Source organism: Mus caroli, unplaced genomic scaffold (assembly GCF_978045245.1).
Source record: "Mus caroli unplaced genomic scaffold, Mus_caroli_1 scaffold_20, whole genome shotgun sequence".
Lineage (NCBI taxonomy): Eukaryota > Metazoa > Chordata > Mammalia > Rodentia > Muridae > Mus > Mus caroli.
In genome coordinates this window covers 41,229,410-41,248,065 of record NW_028227275.1, presented here as the reverse complement: position 1 = coordinate 41,248,065, position 18,656 = coordinate 41,229,410, and the positions used below count along the sequence as shown (strand labels likewise).

Below are 18,656 nucleotides of genomic sequence, written 5' to 3'. Positions count from 1 at the left end.
TTGGGTCCCAAGAAAGGAAAATGGAGTGTAGGTGAGCCTAGAGAGAATACAGAACATAGATTTACATGGTTATCATAGTATACTAGGAAATGTAGGTGGAGTTTTTACTGACCTAGGCATGAAGAAAGAAGAAGGCTCTATCTGGCATCACGGTCAGTCAGGGTACTTAGATAAATAAAGTTGTTGTTCATAGATAAACAAGAAAAAGAACTTGTCTTTGTGTAGTCTTTGTAGGACTTGAATTATATAGGAGTATATAGGAAGATTTATACCTTATAAAAGTAAAGAGTCAGGTGTTATCAGTTGAAATAGCCTTAAGCTCACAATGCAAAATGATATGAGGTGAAGAACAGCTAAATTCACATATGTTGCATGTTAATCTTTTAACGTGAGTGGTCAGAAAGGTTTCTCTGAGTAACTGATATTTGAGCAAAGATACAAAGTATACAGAGAAGATTGTGTAACTCGTTGAAAAATGAGAATTTAAGGAAGAAGGAACAGCAAATTCATCATCCTAACCAAGCAGAGTTAGATCAGGAGAGTCCTAAGAGTTGTCCATGAGGCTTACAAAGCCTCTGTCTTCATGTAGATGCTGTTCAATTTGAGCTGAGTCCTGAAGACTTGGGGGAATAAAGCATTAGTGACTGTAACAATAGGACAACCTTAGGAAAAAACAAAACAAAACAAAACAAAACAAAACTTCATATTGATCATGGCAGGACATAGCAGGATTTTTGGGGTTTTTTTTGAGGAAGTGTTGGGAAAGGCTTAGAATTGTCATTCAGGTCCAAAGGTAACAAAGATAAGACTTGCTAATAAATATAGAACAACGAGAAGAGAAAAGAATGAAAATTAAATAGCTTGGGTATATAGCTTGAATATCCTGAGTGTCCAGTGATAGAAGCATGTCTATGGACATGGAATGAATTAAGACCATTAAAAACTTGGTGGACAAATGTCAGCTACATCAAGTATCAAGCATCCTTTAGCACACAAGTAAAAGAGTTTGGAGAATTGGTTGGACACTCTCTGAAGTAGATGTTTTTCTGAAGCTAATCACAAAAATTTGGAAGTTGTCAGTATACCAACAGTTTATGAAAACACAAATCTGGGTAAGTTTATAAATTTATAAAGTTTATAATTTCTAATTCCATCCATTTGCCTGCAAAACTCAGGATGTCCTCCTTCTTAATAACTGAGTAGTATTACATTGTGTAAATGAACCACATTATCTTTTACATTCTTCTATTGTGGAATACCTAAGTTGTTTCCAGCTTCAGCTGACCCCTGTTTTTGAAATAGGGAAGGTTGAAAGAAGTTGAGAAGGGTGACCCTGTAGGAGTACTAGCAGTCTCAACTAATCTGGATCCCCGAGATCTCTCATACAATCAACCACCAAACAGACAGTATAAACCAGCTGATATGAGGCCCCCAACACACATGCAGTAGAGGACTTCCGGGTCTGTGTTCATTCAGCGATGATACACTTAACCCTCAAGAGACTGGAGGCCCCAGGGAGTTTAGAGGTCAGGTGAGGTGGAGGGTAGGAGAATCCAAGTGGAGACAGGGTGGGATGGGGAGGAGGTGTGGAGCAGACAGAGGGTGGATGGGGGGTACAGCAGACAGAATATGAAGTGTAAAAAATAAATTAAAAATAAAATAAAAATTTTTAAAAAGGTTATAATTTCTGATTTTGGCTTTTGAAATCATAATCGGATCTACTTCAGTAAAACTTCTGCAGAAGGAATACCATGTATTTAGCTGAACGTCTCTGTTTGAAGAACTCAGAAAATGACAGATAAATTTTCAAGGCCTTAGTTAAATTATCCATGGTGCTAGAAAAGTAGTGCAACATCATTCATACTCATGCTAAGCTATGCGTATAAATAAGGAAATAATAAGACACTTTTATTCTGTAAAAATATTAGGGAAGCAGAACTCAAAAGAGTAGGGAAGCATCATTCCTAGCTTGGTTCCTTATTTAATATCTTTATTATTACTTACATTTTAATCTGATTTAAATGAAGCAATATTTAATTTCATTTTTTGCAAAAACTGACCAATGTAAAATTATATTGTACTTTTCATATGGATTAGGAAACATTTAAAACAAGTAACTAAGCAGAGTTGATATTATAGATGAATAAAGCAAAGCATAGAAAATTAGTTTTTAAATCTCTTCTTGGTGCTAAAAATGTCATACATTATTTTTACCTCTATTTTATGTCTTTCAACTAGGTTGGCTAAACAACCCTACTGTATTACTCCTATCTCAATAACTGCCTTCACCATTTACAGTATATTGAACTAAAAGATATTTTTCTATGTGTGCACTTACAGTGTGACTCTATCTTAGAATATAGTAATAACATGCCAGTTACTCATCTCCTAACACATTTTGATGAAATCTTAATTTGGCTTAATTTATAAAGATAAGCTACAGTTTAAAGAACAAGTGAGGTTTTATAAAATGCTGTAGAAACAGGGCACTATAATCTACCAAAGGTACCAACATAATATATTTTATATGTACCTTTATTTCCACATGAAATAAGTTAAAACTAACTCATGTTGGAAAGTAGGAATTTCATTTCAGACCAAAGGAGTAAGTGTCATAAAACAGGACATTAAAGGCTTAATGGCACTACCAGTAAGGGACTATTTTATGTAAGTAATTACTTGACTGCAATTATAAACTCACCAAACAGCATAATCAAATATTTCACTAGTAAGAGGGTACTGATATGAGGCCTCCAACACACATACAAGTAGATGACTTCCAGGTCTGTGTTCATTCAGAGATGATATACCTAACACTCAAGAGACTGGAGGCCCCAGGGAGTTTAGAGGTCAGGTGGGGTGGGGGCGTGGGAAGGAGGTGTGGGATGTGGAGCAGTTGGAATGTGGTTGGGGGCTGTGGGGAATGGAATATTGATTGTAAAATAATTAAATAAAAGAGAGAGAGAGAGAGAGAGAGAGAGAGAGAGAGAGAGAGCGCACTGGAGGAGAGATCAAAGGTAAGAGATCTCTTTAGAAGGATTCATCCCCTCGGACTTGTTCTAATGCAGTAGCTACTTAGTACAATATTCTCAGAAAGAGCTACGCATTCTTCTTTATCTGTGCAGTAACACTTATTCAGCTATTTAGAGGTATGTGTGGCATGAATCTAAACTCCAGAAAATTGGCCAGAATTGAAGAGTTAATGCCACCATAAATATGTGATTGTTTGTTAGGATGGGCTACACATCAGAATCAGCCACATCTAGTGTGATTTCAGGAAATTCGAGAATGGGAATTTTGGTTCAACTGGAGCAAGAATTGGGTGAGTAGAGGTAGGATTTGAGTTTTGGCTTTTCATTGGAATATAATTTCTTTTAATAATCATATTTCTTTTAAGTTAAAAAGTGGGAGAAAGGAAATGTGTGGCATATAAAATTGAAAATCACAGTTCATGAACCAAGAGAAGTGGAAAAAAACTTACAATAGATGTTTTCAATTTAGGTATATCTGTAAATTGATTAAAGACATTCATATGTGCCTATTTTGTAGAAGTAGTTAAAATGATCACACCTGTAGCTTTATGTATATTTTAAAGAAATTCACGTGCTCGCTTAGGCAGCACATATACTAAAATTGGAACGATACAGAGAAGATTAGCATGGCCCCTGAGCAAGGATGACACGCAAATTCGTGAAGCGTTCCATATTTTTACATCAAAGTAAATGGTGAGAAGTTGGAAGCAATCCCACTAAAATCAGGGACTAGACAAGGCTGCCCACTCTCTCCATACCTATTCAACATTGTACTTGAAGTCCTAGCCAGAACAATTAGACAACAAAAGGAGATCAAGGGGATACAAATCAGAAAAGAAGAAGTCAAAATATCGCTTTTTGCAGATGATATGATAGTATACATAAGTGACCCTAAAAATTCCACCAGAGAACTCCTAAGCCTGATAAATAGCTTCAGTGAAGTAGCTGGATATAAAATTAACTCAAGCAAGTCAATGGCCTTTCTGTATACAAAGGATAAACAAGCAGAGAAGGAAATTAGGGAAACAACACCCTTCTCAATAGTCACAAACAATATAAAATACCTTGGCGTGACTCTAACTAAGGAAGTGAAAGATCTGTATGACAAGAACTTCAAGTCCCTGAAGAAAGAAATTAAAGAAGATCTCAGAAGATGGAAAAACCTCCCATGCTCATGGATTGGCAGGATCAACATTGTAAAAATGGCTATCTTACCAAAAGCAATCTACAGATTCAATGCAATCCCCATCAAAATTCCAACTCAATTCTTCAATGAATTAGAAAGAGCAATCTGCAAATTCATCTGGAACAACAAAAAACCTAGGATAGCAAAAACTCTTCTCAAGGATAAAAGAACCTCTGGTGGAATCACCATGCCTGACCTAAAGCTGTACTACAAAGCAATTGTGATAAAAACTGCATGGTACTGGTATAACGACAGACAAGTAGACCAATGGAACAGAATTGAAGACCCTGAGATCAACCCACATACCTATAGTCACTTGATCTTTGACAAGGGAGCAAAAACCATCCAGTGGAAAAAAGACAGCATTTTCAACAAATGGTGCTGGCACAACTGGCAGTTATCATGTAGAAGAATGCGAATTGATCCATGCCTATCTCCTTTTACCAAGGTCAAATCTAAGTGGATTAAGGAACTCCACATAAAACCAGAGACACTGAAACTTATAGAGGAGAAAGTAGGGAAAAGCCTCGAAGATATGGGTACAGGGGAAAAATTCCTGAATAGAACAGCAAAGGCTTGTGCTGTAAGATCGAGAATCGATAAATGGGACCTCATAAAGTTGCAAAGCTTCTGCAAAGCAAAAGACACCGTCAATAAGATAAAAAGACCACCAACAGATTGGGAAAGGAACTTTACCTATCCTAAATCAGATAGGGGACTAATATCCAATATATATAAGGAACTCAAGAAGGTGGACTCCAGAAAATCAAATAACCCCGTTAAAAAATGGGGCTCAGAACTGAACAAAGAATTCTCACCTGAGGAATACCGAATGGCAGAGAAGCACCTGAAAAAATGTTCAACATCCTTAATCATCAGGGAAATGCAACTCAAAACAACCCTGAGATTCCACCTCACACCAGTCAGAATGGCTAAGATCAAAATTTCAGGAGACAGCAGATGCTGGCGAGGATGTGGAGAAAGAGGAACACTCCTTCATTGTTGGTGGGATTGCAAGCTGGTACAACCACTCTGGAAATCAGTTTGGCGGTTCCTCAGAAAATTGGACATAATACTACCAGAGGATCCAGCAATACCTCTCCTGGGCATATATCCAGAAGATGTTCCAACCGGTAAGAAGGACACATGCTCCACTATGTTCATAGCAGCCTTATTTATAATAGCCAGAAGCTGGAAAGAACCCAGATGTCCCTCAACAGAGGAATGGATACAGAAATTATGGTACATTTACACAATAGAGTACTACTCAGCTATTAAAAAGAATGAATTTATGAAATTCCTAGCCAAATGGATGGACCTGGAGGGCATCATCCTGAGTGAGGTAACATATTCACAAAGGAACTCACACAATATCTACTCACTGATACGTGGATATTAGCCCAAAAACTTAGGATACCCAAGATATAAGATACAATTTGTTAAACGCATGAAACTCAAGTAGAACGAAGACCAAAGTGTGGACACTGTGCCCCTTCTTGGAATTGGGAACAAAACACCCATGGAAAGAGTTACAGAGATAAAGTTTGGAGCTGTGAAGAAAGGATGGACCATCTAAAGACTGCCATATCCAGGGATCCATCCCATAATTAGCTTCCAAACACTGACACCATTGCATACACTAGCAAGATTTTACTGAAAGGACCCAGATATAGCTGTCTCTTGTGAGACAATGCTGGGGCCTAGCAAACACAGAAGTGGATGCTCACAGTCAGCTATTGGATGGATCACAGGGCCCCCAATGGAGGAGCTAGAGAAAGTACCCAAGGAGCTAAAGGGAACTGCAACCCCATAGGTGGATCATTATTATGAACTAACCAGTACCCCAGAGCTCTTGACTCTAGCTGCATTTGTATCAAAAGATGGCCTAGTCGGGCATCACTGGAAAGAGAGGCCCATTGGACTTGCCAACTTTATATGCCCCAGTACAGGGGAATGCCAGGGCCAAGGGGTGGGGGTGGGTGGTTAGGGGACTGGTGGGTGGGAGTGTATTGGGGACTATTTGGATAGCATTGGAAATGTAACTGAGGAAAATACCTAATTAAAAAAAAATGAAAAAAAAAACAACAAAAAAAGAAATTCACATAAAAAATAGGTTTTAGAATTACAAATAATTGCCATTCAAAAAATTTTTAAATTGTGATTTTATTCTGCCTTCATAAATATTTATTCTAAAATATTTTGGATAGTTTTGTCTTACCTAACATCAACTTCTATTTGAAGAACCTGGAAGGCAGACTGAATTGATAATCTAATTTATCTTTTAAATGAAATTCAATTATCAATATACTGATGAAATTAATTGTTCTCTTTATCTAAACAGCCAATTGGCAAAATTATGCAAATACATATTGGCCTATGGTGACCTTGGAGTCTTGTATTTGTTCTGTCACCTCATGGTTAACCAAGATTTAAAGTCACAGGATGGTGACTATGCATTTAAGAACTGATAATTGTCACTTTTTTATGTGCAAAACAAATTATCTGCCTTATATAATAGAACTATCACCTGAACATATTAAAATTATTCATTCTATTATTACCTTTAATCCCTAATTTATTTTTAAACATTATTTTACAGACAACTTAGAAATGTAAAGATTATGCATTATTTTACATAATGAGTTTATTAATTTGATTAACACATTCTTTTAGTATAACAAGTGAAACGTTTCTTTTTTTTTTTCTACTCAAATTCACTTTTATATTTTAAATTGAGTCTTCACTCATATACTACATCCCAACCACAATTTCCCATCCCTCCGTTACCCCTCCTTCAATCTCTCTCAGATCTACTTACTGTTTCTCTTTACTACTGAAAAAAACCAGGCCTCCCAGGGATATCCACCAAACATGGCATAACAAGATACAATAAGACTACAAGAACAAATTTTTATTTCAGACCTGAGTGAAGCAACCCAGAGCAGGCAAAAGATTCAGACACCTCCACTTCTACTGTTAGAACTTCCACAAAACCCAAAGCTAAATAACCACAAAGTATCTGCAGAGGACCTAGAACAGTCTCTATCAGGCTCAGTGACTTCTGCATGAAGGCACATTTCTACAATATACACTTGATGGTATAAAACCCTATTTTACAGTTGTGGCAATGCCTCCACGATTTCTCAACTGTTTATTTCAATAATGAACAAGTTATTTACATTTTAGGCACATGTTAGTCTATACATACATACTTACATATAATACATTCAACCAAACATACAAATGTAATCTTAATACATGTATGCATATGAGCATAAATGTGTATTATGTATAAAGTTATATAGTGTAGGATCCACCTGAATTTGAAAAGATCAGATCTTCTTACCTTTTCCATTTCCCACAAAATTCTAGAATGATTTCAGAAAAGCTACTTTCTAAATGGAGTACTAGGAAAAAAAAAAAAAAAAAAAAAAAAGAAAACCAGACTCACACACAACTCTATCACACACAACCCTATCACACACAACTCTATCACACACAACCCTATCACACACAACCCTATAACACACAACCCTATCACACACAACCCTATCTCACACAACCCTATCACACACAACCCTATCACACACAACCCTATCACACACAACCCTATCACACACAACCCTATCATGCACAACCCTATCACACACAACCCTATCACGCACAACCCTATCACACACAACCCTATCAATCACACACAACCCTATCACACACAACCTTATCAATCACACACAACCCTATCAATCACACACAACCCTATCAATCACACACAACCCTATCACACACAACCCTATCACACACAACCCTATCACACACAACCCTATCACACACAACCCTATCACACACAACCCTATCAATCACACACCACCCTATCACACACAACCCTATCACGCACAACCCTATCATACACAACCCTATCAATCACACACAACCCTATCACACACAACCCTATCAATCACACACAACCCTATCACACACAACCCTATCACACACAACCCTATCACACACAACCCTATCACACACAACCCTATCAATCACACACAACCCTATCACACACAACCCTATCACACACAACCCTATCATCAATCACACACAACCCTATCAAAGTCCAAAGCAGTAGGCTATAATTATAGGTATAAGATACCTAAAAGCAGACTTTGAATAAGCTTCTGGCTCTTGTAATATTATATCACTAAGATATGTTTTATTTGACATTAATATATGACCCGTCTTTATTACTATCTGGGGAGTTATTGGGTTACAGGTTATACATTAGCCTATCTGCGACTACTACTCCAAATTTAAATATTATAATAAAGTATGTGCTGTTCCACTTTTCAATACTATAAAGAAATACTTGGCAATCTTACTATGTAAAAGACATATTTGCTAAGTTTTATGATTTAAAAATCCAAAAGTTATTACTTCATACTCTTGACAGGAGGCTTTGATACTTGAGGAAGGTCGCAGTCACCAAATAGAAATCATAGAGTTGAGTAAACTCAGGCTTGCTCTTTGTAACAGTCCTTTTGTCCCACGAGAATGATTTCACTCCCTTCTAATAACTAGGCACCACTAACACAGGTCCTTTTTCCTCCACTCATGTTTTAGAGATTCAAACCATTTCACAACAGCACCTTGCAACTGATCGAAACTTGTATCTTTAGAGGTACAAACAAAACCTTATACCAAGAGGTATAGCTCAGTCCAGATGTGGGTCCCCCAACAACTGGAGTAGGGTTTGTCTCTAAAGCTGTTCCTGAACTGGAACTGTGGAATCCATTTCCCAACAGCGCTGCTTTGTCTGGCCTCAGTGGGAGAGGATGCACATAACCCTGCAGACCTGGGGAGATACGGGGGGTTGGGGGGGGTGGGCACTGTCTCAGAGGAGAAGGAAGAGGGCTAGGAGAGGGAAGCTGTGGGTCAGGAGTGGGAGGGGAGACAGTGTTTGGGATATACAGAAAGAAAAAAAGAAAGGAGGGAAGGAAAGGATGGAAGGAAGGGAAGGGAAGGGAAGGGAAGGGAAGGGAAGGGAAGGGAAGGGAAGGGAAGGGAAGGGAAGGGAAGGGAAGGGAAGGGAAGGGAAGGGAAGGGAAGGGAAGGAAAGGAAGGAAGGAAGGAAGGAAGGAAGGAAGGAAAGAAGGAAGGAAGGAAGGAAGGAAGGAAGGAAGGAAGGAAGGAAGGAAGGAAGGAAGGAAGGAATAAAGAAACAAAGAAACAGAAAGAAAGAAGGGGCTGTTGTTTATGTGTATTAATAAAATGACGATTCATCTTCACAGGAATAAAATACTACGACCTATATCTCATACTTGTGAGTGTGTGTGTGTGTGTGAGAGAGAGAGAGAGAGAGAGAGAGAGAGAGAGAGAGAGAGAGAGAGAGAGAGAACTTAAAACACTACTAGAATAATCCATAAAAGTAGCAACACTACTCAAAAGTTTTTGACAAATATATTTTAGAATTATAAATATATAGTTGTGTCTTAGTCAGTGTTTCTATTCCTGCACAAACATCATGACCAAGAAGCAAGTTGGGGAGGAAAGGGTTTATTCGACTTACACTTCCATACTGCTATTCATCACCAAGGAAGTCAGGATTGGAACTCAAGCTGTTCAGGAAGCAGGAACTGATGCAGAAGCCATGGAGGGATGTTCCTTACTGGCTTGCTTCCTCTAGCTTGCTCAGCCTGCTCCCTTATAAAATCAAGACTACCAGCCCAGAGATGGTCCCACCCACAAGGAGCCTTTCCCTCTTGACCACTAATTGAGAAAATGCCTTACAGTTAGATCTCATGGAGGCATTTCCTCAACTGAAGCTCCTTTCTCTGTAATAACTCCAGCTGTGTCAAGTTGACACAAAACTAGCCAGTACAAGCTGTTTTTCCATTAATTTATTTATTCACTTTGCATCCCAATTGTGGCCTCCCATTGTTCTCTCACACAGTTTCTCCCCCATCTCCTTTTCTTCTGAGCTGGTTGAGGCACTCCCTGGGTATAACCAACCCTAGAACATCAACTTTCTGCAGGGCTAGTAGTATCCTCTCCCACTGAAGCCAGACAAGGCAGCCAAGTCTCTGCTCAATTTTTGTCTCTGCACATCCTGTAGACAGGCTAAACTTTGGGTCAAATGCTTATTGGTGGGTTGTCCTTATCCCTCCTCTGGGGGATTCTGCCTAGCAATAGGATGTGGCTTTTCCATATCCCCATTACTATGAGTCTTAGCTAGGATCACCCCAATTGACTCCTAGGTACTTCACCCATTCCAGGTCTCTGGTACCTAACAACCCCTTCCCTCACCAGCTTCAGATTTCCATTCATTCTCCTGGTCCTTTGGCCTCCTCTCTTGTCTTTCACCTCACCTGATCCTGAACTTCTGAACTCCACCCTATTCCTCTCCCCATCTCTGTCACCCAGATTCCTCCCTCCATATACTTCTTGTGACTATTTTACTCCCCCTTCTAAGCTAGATTCAAGCCCTCTTGCTTAGGGCTTCCTTCATATTTAGCTTCTTTGAGTCCTGTACTTTATGGAAATTATCTACTTATCAGTGAATATATATCATGCAGATTCTTTTGGATATGGATTACCTCACTCAGGATGATATTTTCCTCATGCCTGCAAAATTTATGATGTCTTTGTTTTTAATAGCTGAATACCATCCCATTGTGTAAATAAACATTTTCTGTATCCATTCATCTGTTGAGGAACATCTAGGTTGTTTCTGGCTATTATGAATAAAGCTAGTATAAACATAGAGGAGCATGTGTCTTTCTGGCATGTTGGAGCAAATTTTGGGTATAAACCCAGGAGCAGTATAGCTGGATCTCCAGGTAGAACTATTTCCATTTTTCCTGAGAAATCTCCTGATTGAGTTCCAGGGTGGTTGTACAAGTTTCCACTCCAACCAGCAATGGAGGAATGTTCCCCTTGTTGCACACCCTTGCCAGCATGTGTTGTCACCTGAGTTTTTGATCTTAGTCATCATGATGGGTATAAGACGGAATCTCAGAGACATTTTGATTTACATTTCCCTGGTGATTAAGGACTTTGAACTTTTCTTTGTTTCTCAGCTATCTGAGGTTCTTCTGTTGAGACTTCTCTATGTATTTTAGATATTAGCCCTCTGTCAGATGTAGAGTTAGTGAAGATCTTTGCCCAATCTGTAGGTTGCTGTTTTTGTCTCGTTGACAGTGTCCTTTGCTTTACACAAGCTTTTCAGTTTCATGAGATCCTATTTATCAATTGTTGAGCTGTGAGCCTGAGCCATTGGTGTTCTGTTTAGGAGCTGTCTGCTGTACCAATGTGTTCAAGGCTATTTTCCACTTTCACTTCCATTACATTTAGTCTATTCAGATTTATGATAAGGGTTTTGATCTACTTGTACTCGAGTTTTGTGCATGGTGATAAATATGGATCTATTTGCATTCTTCTACATGCACACTCAGCCATTAAAGTCCATGGTCACAACCAAAAATATATAGCTGTTACAAACATATTTGTATGAAAGAGTTAGTATAATAATAGTATTGATTCTAGTTTTTTTCTAATACATAGATGAAGAAACATCAGAATTCTTCTTCACTTATTGCCATGGTTAATGAAAATACCATAGAGAAACATATTCAGTGATATTTTAAATTCAGATTTATTAGAATTGCCTACATAATATGTCCTGGGTAGTCCAACTGTGGCAGTCTTGGACTGGAAGAACTGAGAGACTTATAGGGGCTCAGTCATTGGTCTTCTAGTTGGAGTCTGACATTGTCAGAGAATGACAGTTAACAGGATCAGCAGTGTGATAAATACACCCATCATTAAGCAGTAGGGCAAGAAAGCAAATGGTGCAGGGTTTTTTCCAGATTCCTTTCTATCTCTGCTTTCTTTTTGGTGTTGCAATTAACCTTGAGGGATAGTCGTATCCTTCAGACAATGATTCCTGGAATATCCTCTCAAACCCTTCCTTTGTGGTTCCTTTTACTTAACTTTGGGTTCTGTCAAGTGAATAGTCAAGTTTAACCATCAGGTAACATGAGTTCAATTCCCTTCTCTATCTAAAAACAAATTTATACCATCAATTTATTAATAATTCAAATCCACTTTTAAACATTGAATAACTATGCATTTTACAAATGTGTTGCTTATGACTATGTATAAATAAATGCACATACATATAAAGAGTTGTTTTCTATTGTTTTAGGTGACCATATTTATCTTCAAACTTTATAGCCATATTTTAAAAACTCAAACTGTATCATATATTCATTATGGATTTTTTTGAATATATTTCTTACAAAACTATATAGATCATGTATAAATGTTTATACTTATGTTTATACTATATTTTTACTCTCATATGCCCAAAATTACTAATTTTTTAAACTCATCATTACTAAATATGATTAATTTAATTTTTCATTATTAAATACTGCATCCTGTTAGCAAACTTTTATAATGCAGGTCTCCTTGTATACATGTGGGAGTTTCTCAAATAATGTAAAGCCAGAAATAAAACTGGTGGGTCATTCTAAGAGTTGTAAGCCCATTCCTAGTGTCTTAGTATTTTAACAATTCATTGCAATTATACATCTTTATAAATGTAAAAGGTAAATTTTATATACCAGAATTTAGCCAAATGCCACTCAAAGATTATTGTGCACAGATGGACGAGTTATGAAATGAATTAGAATCTTCCTGGGTCTTTATTGAATTTGCTACACTCATTCACAAGGTCATATTGTCCTCTAATTGTATTTATAACAAAATTTAGATACTTAGTACCTTGACTTTGCAAGACAAACACATCTCTATGCTTCAAGGTTAGATATGAAATACTCTGTAACCTATTTTAAACTATATATTGGAAATATTTTAAAAAGACAAAATACACAAATGAATGTAAGCCTAGAACTTATAGTGAAATAAAGGTTACATTCTGTATTATAGTTACATATTATATGGTAGTCACACTAAAATACAGCATTAATATTTTGAATTCCAGATTACAAGTTATTCTTTTTATTGAATATTTTATTAATTCTTTGAGAATTTCGTGTGGTGAAGTTTGATCATATTCTAACCTTCCAACCTTTCATTCTGTGCTCCATACCCACCCAAATTTGATAACCTTACTCCTTGCTGGTTTTCTTTTTTTTTGCTTGAGTTTGTACAAATTTTGTGTATGTTAGTACAATCACTATAATTTCAGAAATGCTAAGCTTCTTGAGTGTCCAAAAAAATACTGTTTCCTTGAAGTTACCTGCCTCTTGGGATCTTATAACCTTTCCACCTCCATATTCTGTAACAATTCCTGAGCAATGGATGCAGGGATATTACATAGATGTGTCATTTAGAATTGAGCATTCCACAGCCTTGCTTCTCTTAGTATTAACCAGTTGTGTGTGTTCATGCTAACTTTCACATACTACAAGTAGAATATTCTTTGATGAAGGGGAGTGATGATCTAATTTCTGATAAAGGAAGTGTAAGGCATTAAGAATAATTTTAATACTCTCGGCAGAGTCCTGGAACCAAAATGTATTAAAATTATTCTTAATGCCCTACCCTTCTTTTATCAGAAAGTAGATCATCACACACACACAAAAAGAATAATTTTAATACTATGTCCAGTTTTTTAATAGTACCTTTAGGTTCTCATGAAGGACTTATGTCCTCTCCAGACACAAGATATGGTTTTTATCTCATGACATATATCTTTGTCTATCACCATCTCTCATATATCTATCGCTCATCTATATGTATTTATTTATCTATGTATCATTTATGTATCATCGATTCTCTATCATCCTTCTTTCATTTAATTATAAGGCTTATACAATAATAGGTTTAAGTATTGATTTTTTAAAACACCTATCATGTTAGTTTGACCTGGCTCAGTATTTCATTCTGCTGTGACAGTTTCTAGATGAGAATGTTTCAATGGATGAGAATGATAGAGAAGATAGAGAAGGTAAAAGTTGGGGTCAGAACATCCCTTGAACAAACTTGGACACAGTAAAACAGTTCTAGCCTTTCATCTTGGCCTCTAAGAAAGTCTTAGGTTTGTCTGGATCCCCACATTAATCATCTTTCTGCTATATCTTCAATGCCTTTATGATAAAAGTCCTGGAGAGATTAGGGATACAAGGGACATAGCCAAGTATAATAAAGATAATTACAAAGAGCTCATAGTGAATATCAATCTAAATGGAGAGAAACTCAAAGCAATTTCATGAAAATCAGGAATAAGATATGGCAATACACCCTCTCCATGCTTACTCATTATAATTCTTAGTTATATTAATAGGATAATTTGAAAGAGATCAAGGGATCTAAATTGGAAAGGAAGAAGTCAAAATATCTTTATTTGTATATGATATGATAGTGTACATAGTAACTCTAAAAATTCTACAAGGGAGCTTCTAGAGCTAATATATACCTTTACCAAAGCAGTTGGATACAAGACTAGCTCACAAAATATCAATAGCCTTCCTATAAACAAAGGACAAACAGACTGTGAAAGAAATCATGGAAATAGCATCGTTCATGATAGCCTTAAATAGTATAAAATATGTTGGTATAACTCTAACCAAGCAAGTGAAAGACTTGTGTGATTAATAATGTCATATTTCCAAAAGTGAGAAACTGAAGAAGACATCAAAAGATTGAAACTTCACCCATGCTTATTGTTCAATAAGATTAACATAGTAAAAATTACATCCTTCCAAAACCAATCTACAGATGCAATGCAATCTCCACCAAAACTACAACACAATTCTTCACAGAACTTGAAAGAACCATTCTCAACTTCATATGAAAAAAAAAAAGAACAAAAATACAAAATAACAAGGATAGCTAAAACAATCTTGAACAATAAAAGAACTGTGAAATGTCTTACTACTTTCTATTTTAAGTTGTACTACAAAGCTTTAGTAATAACAACCACATGGTATTGGCATAAAAACAGGCATATTGATTGATGCAATTGAATTGAAGACACAGATATAAATCTACACAACTATGACATCTGGGTTTTTATATAGAAGCCAGAAATACACATGGAAAGAAAGAATGCGTCTTCAACAAATGGTTCTGCTCAAAATGGTTATCTGCATGTAGAAGAAGGAAAATACATATTTATCTCCCTGCACAAAACTAAACTCCAGATATTTCAAAGACCTCATCATAAAACCAGATGTTCTGAATGTGATTGTTACGCATGCATTGGACATCTCTTCTCCCAACCCTACCTGCCCTTGTTGGTTGGGGGCAAGTTGGAGCAGAGTCAACTGCACAGACGCTTGGAGCAGGTGGGAACTACAACAAGCTTAACCAAGCACTGCTACAAACCCCTTTAATACCTTCCACCCATGCCCCCATTGGTCCCAAGAAAGCATCTCTTCTAAACAGAAGTTCTTGTTTGTCTGGCTTTATTTGCTCCTGCAGGAGATGCTTTGGCAGCTGCATGGCCTCCAGCATTTACATAGAGGTGGCTCTGCTGTTCCTGCTGCACATGATATAAGAGAAAGTGATCAATAACCTTGAAGTCATTTCTGCATAGAACATTGTCAGTGCAGGCACTAAGATCAACAATTAACAAATGAGAATTAATGAAACTGAAAAGATTCTGTAAGACAGAAGTCCCTGTCATTTGGGCAATGAAGCAGCCTACACAAGGAGAACATGTTTTTAGCAAGTCCATGCCTGATAGTGGACTAATATCCAAAATATATAAAGAATTCAAGAAACAAAAACAAAAAAGAAACATATTAGAAACAGAATAATCTAATTAAAAATAGGATATGGTCCTAAACAGAAAAATCTCAATACATGAACTCAAATGGCTGCAAAACAATTAAGGAAATGTTCAACATCCTTAGCCATCAGAAAAATACAAATCAAAACTACATTGAGATTCTGTCTTACATCCATCAGAATGGCTAAGATCAATGACATGAATGTTAGCTTGTGCTGGTGAGAATATGGAACACTCATCCATTGCTTATTGGAGTGCAAACTTCCTTGCAGCCATTATGGAAATCAATATTGCAATTCTTCACAAGGTTGCAATTCTTCATCAATCTACCTCATGATCCATCATACCACTTTTGGGCATATCCACAAAGGATACTCCATTTCATCACAAGTATAGTAGCCAAACCATGTCCATTGTTAATTTATTAATAAGAGACAGAAATTGGAAACAACATAAATTTCCCTCAACTGAAGAGTAGGTAAAGAAAATATAGTACATTTACACAATGGACTATTTAAAATGCTATTAAAATATGGAACCATGAAAGTTTTAACAAACAGATAGAATTAGAAAAATCATCCTGACTGAGATAACCCTGACCTCCAATTATTAATAAACTGTGTGTTCATTTATATGTGTGTAGTAAATAATATGTGTGTAGTAAATGATAACCAAACTATAGTCTGTAGACCCAGAGAGGTTGTATAGAGAGGATAGAAGTAGGAGAGACACATAGATCTTTCTGGGAAGGAGACAGAGAATAGATTTTATGAGTGGACTAGATCATTGTGACAGCAATGGGAAGATTGGTTGATGAAGGAGGAGATAGTGTTGATGGCAAGAAGGTAGAGAGAGACAGAATTGATGGGCATTTTAAGTATGCTATCAAAAACTAGTGCAGTGGAATCAATCTAAAATATATGTAGGTGATCCAAATGAAGTCTCCTAATAATAGGGATAAGGGAGTTCTAACTCACTGTCTTCTGTGAATCTTCTAGTATCAGTACTAGATTGCATTTAATTGAGTTGTTGGCCAAGGACGTCCCAGGGAAATCCCCTCAAATATAGGTTGTTACTAAGACAATGGATTGCTTTCTGCAAACTGATTGCTGGACGACATTGAGAAAAGCATCCATACAAACTCACTGAACATGGAAAAGTTGACTTGGAGCCTACATGGAGCCTTGAACCCTAAGATCTAATGTCTTTTGTATGGGAAGGTGCTCTGTAGTCTACTAACAGAGAAACAAACACCAACCCAGCCACAAAACCTTTAATCTACAATCTGCCCTGCTTGTAAGATATTATAAGACAATGGTGGCACAGAAGCTGTAGGATATCTGATTTGACCTAACGCACATGCTACACACTGGAACCCATGATCACACTACTTGGGTGACCAAAATTTAGGATAGAAAGAGGATCATTGTTACCCATAATTTACCTGCTTTGCTACAAAATTATTATCTTCTACCTCTTCTATTAGTAACTTTTTTATCTAGGAATTAAAATATCATCAATGATCCTGTCAAGAAAATATATTCAACCCAAAATTATTAGTTGCCGGTGTTACCAATACCACACAGTGACCAACAAAAACAATAGGGTCAGAAAGATAAGAAGTTTAAAGATATATGCTAAATGCAGTTGATTGATCTGTTATTTTTTGAAAAACATTAAGACAATGACATGAATCTTCAGGCTTGTAAATATTAGATTGTAAAGTCATGTTCCATCTAAGAAGCCATACCAATGGATAATAACTAATGAGATGGTACCATGTAATTCTAAGTATGAGTACTATCATGTAAGAAGAATGATAAAATTAAATACAATGAAAATAATCAAACCTTCCTATTTACCCATTAAGATGTCAAGGCAGAGAATTCCTGGTCTCTTGGCTAAGATAGAAAATTTCAAATGGCAGTAATGACTTATGAAAACAGTTTTTTTTCAAAATGATATATAACATATGTATCACATGTGATTTATGATAGCACTACATAATTTCAATCATATGGCATTGTAAAATATATGTTAAATTGTAACTTATTTTATTTAGGTAAATACATTATTAAATTCTTATTTGTCATACAATAATAAGACATTAAAATGCTAGACATGAAAATTAGAAATATTTGTAGTACTTGCTCAGAATAAATCTGTGAGGATGGTCTGGCTTTTGTTTCCTTATTTAACGAACATTGTATCATGTTTATTCAACAGGAAAAGGTTAACAAAAATATCTATCCTGCTGAGTAAGGGACAAAGTGAAAATCAAGGTCATTTTTCAGTCTGTGTTAACTAGCATGTCAATTATGCCTCGGCTTTGACACAAAGCAGAACTGGAGCGAGTACACAGCCTGGGATCATGAGGTTCCACTCAGCAGCAGCCTTCAGGCTGCTGTCTGCATATAACCTCTATTTTTAAAACCATGTTTTATAGTCAATATGACCCAAGAAGAAATCTTAACTGAAGAATAAAATAGTCAAATCCAAATCACCCTCAGTTAGAGTTTACTATAGTAATAATTTGAGGTAATCTTAAAGATACATTTTAGTTTTCCTTAAATAATATCATTCACTAAAACATAAAATTTACCATGGTTATCATTCAATCTATCATCTTAAAGTTAAAATAACACTATGTAAAATAAATTAAAATAAATACCATGTATAACAGTGACTA

The 18,656-nt window shown here is 36.5% G+C and overlaps 1 non-coding gene across 1 annotated transcript; it reads left to right on the top strand.

Moving 5' to 3' along the window:
* The first annotated feature begins 3,603 nt into the window (after positions 1-3,603).
* On the top strand, positions 3,604-3,710 carry LOC115030017 (U6 spliceosomal RNA). Its single transcript, XR_003835610.1, has one exon. It is a non-coding gene; the product is annotated as a U6 spliceosomal RNA (small nuclear RNA).
* The last annotated feature ends 14,946 nt before the right edge of the window (positions 3,711-18,656 follow it).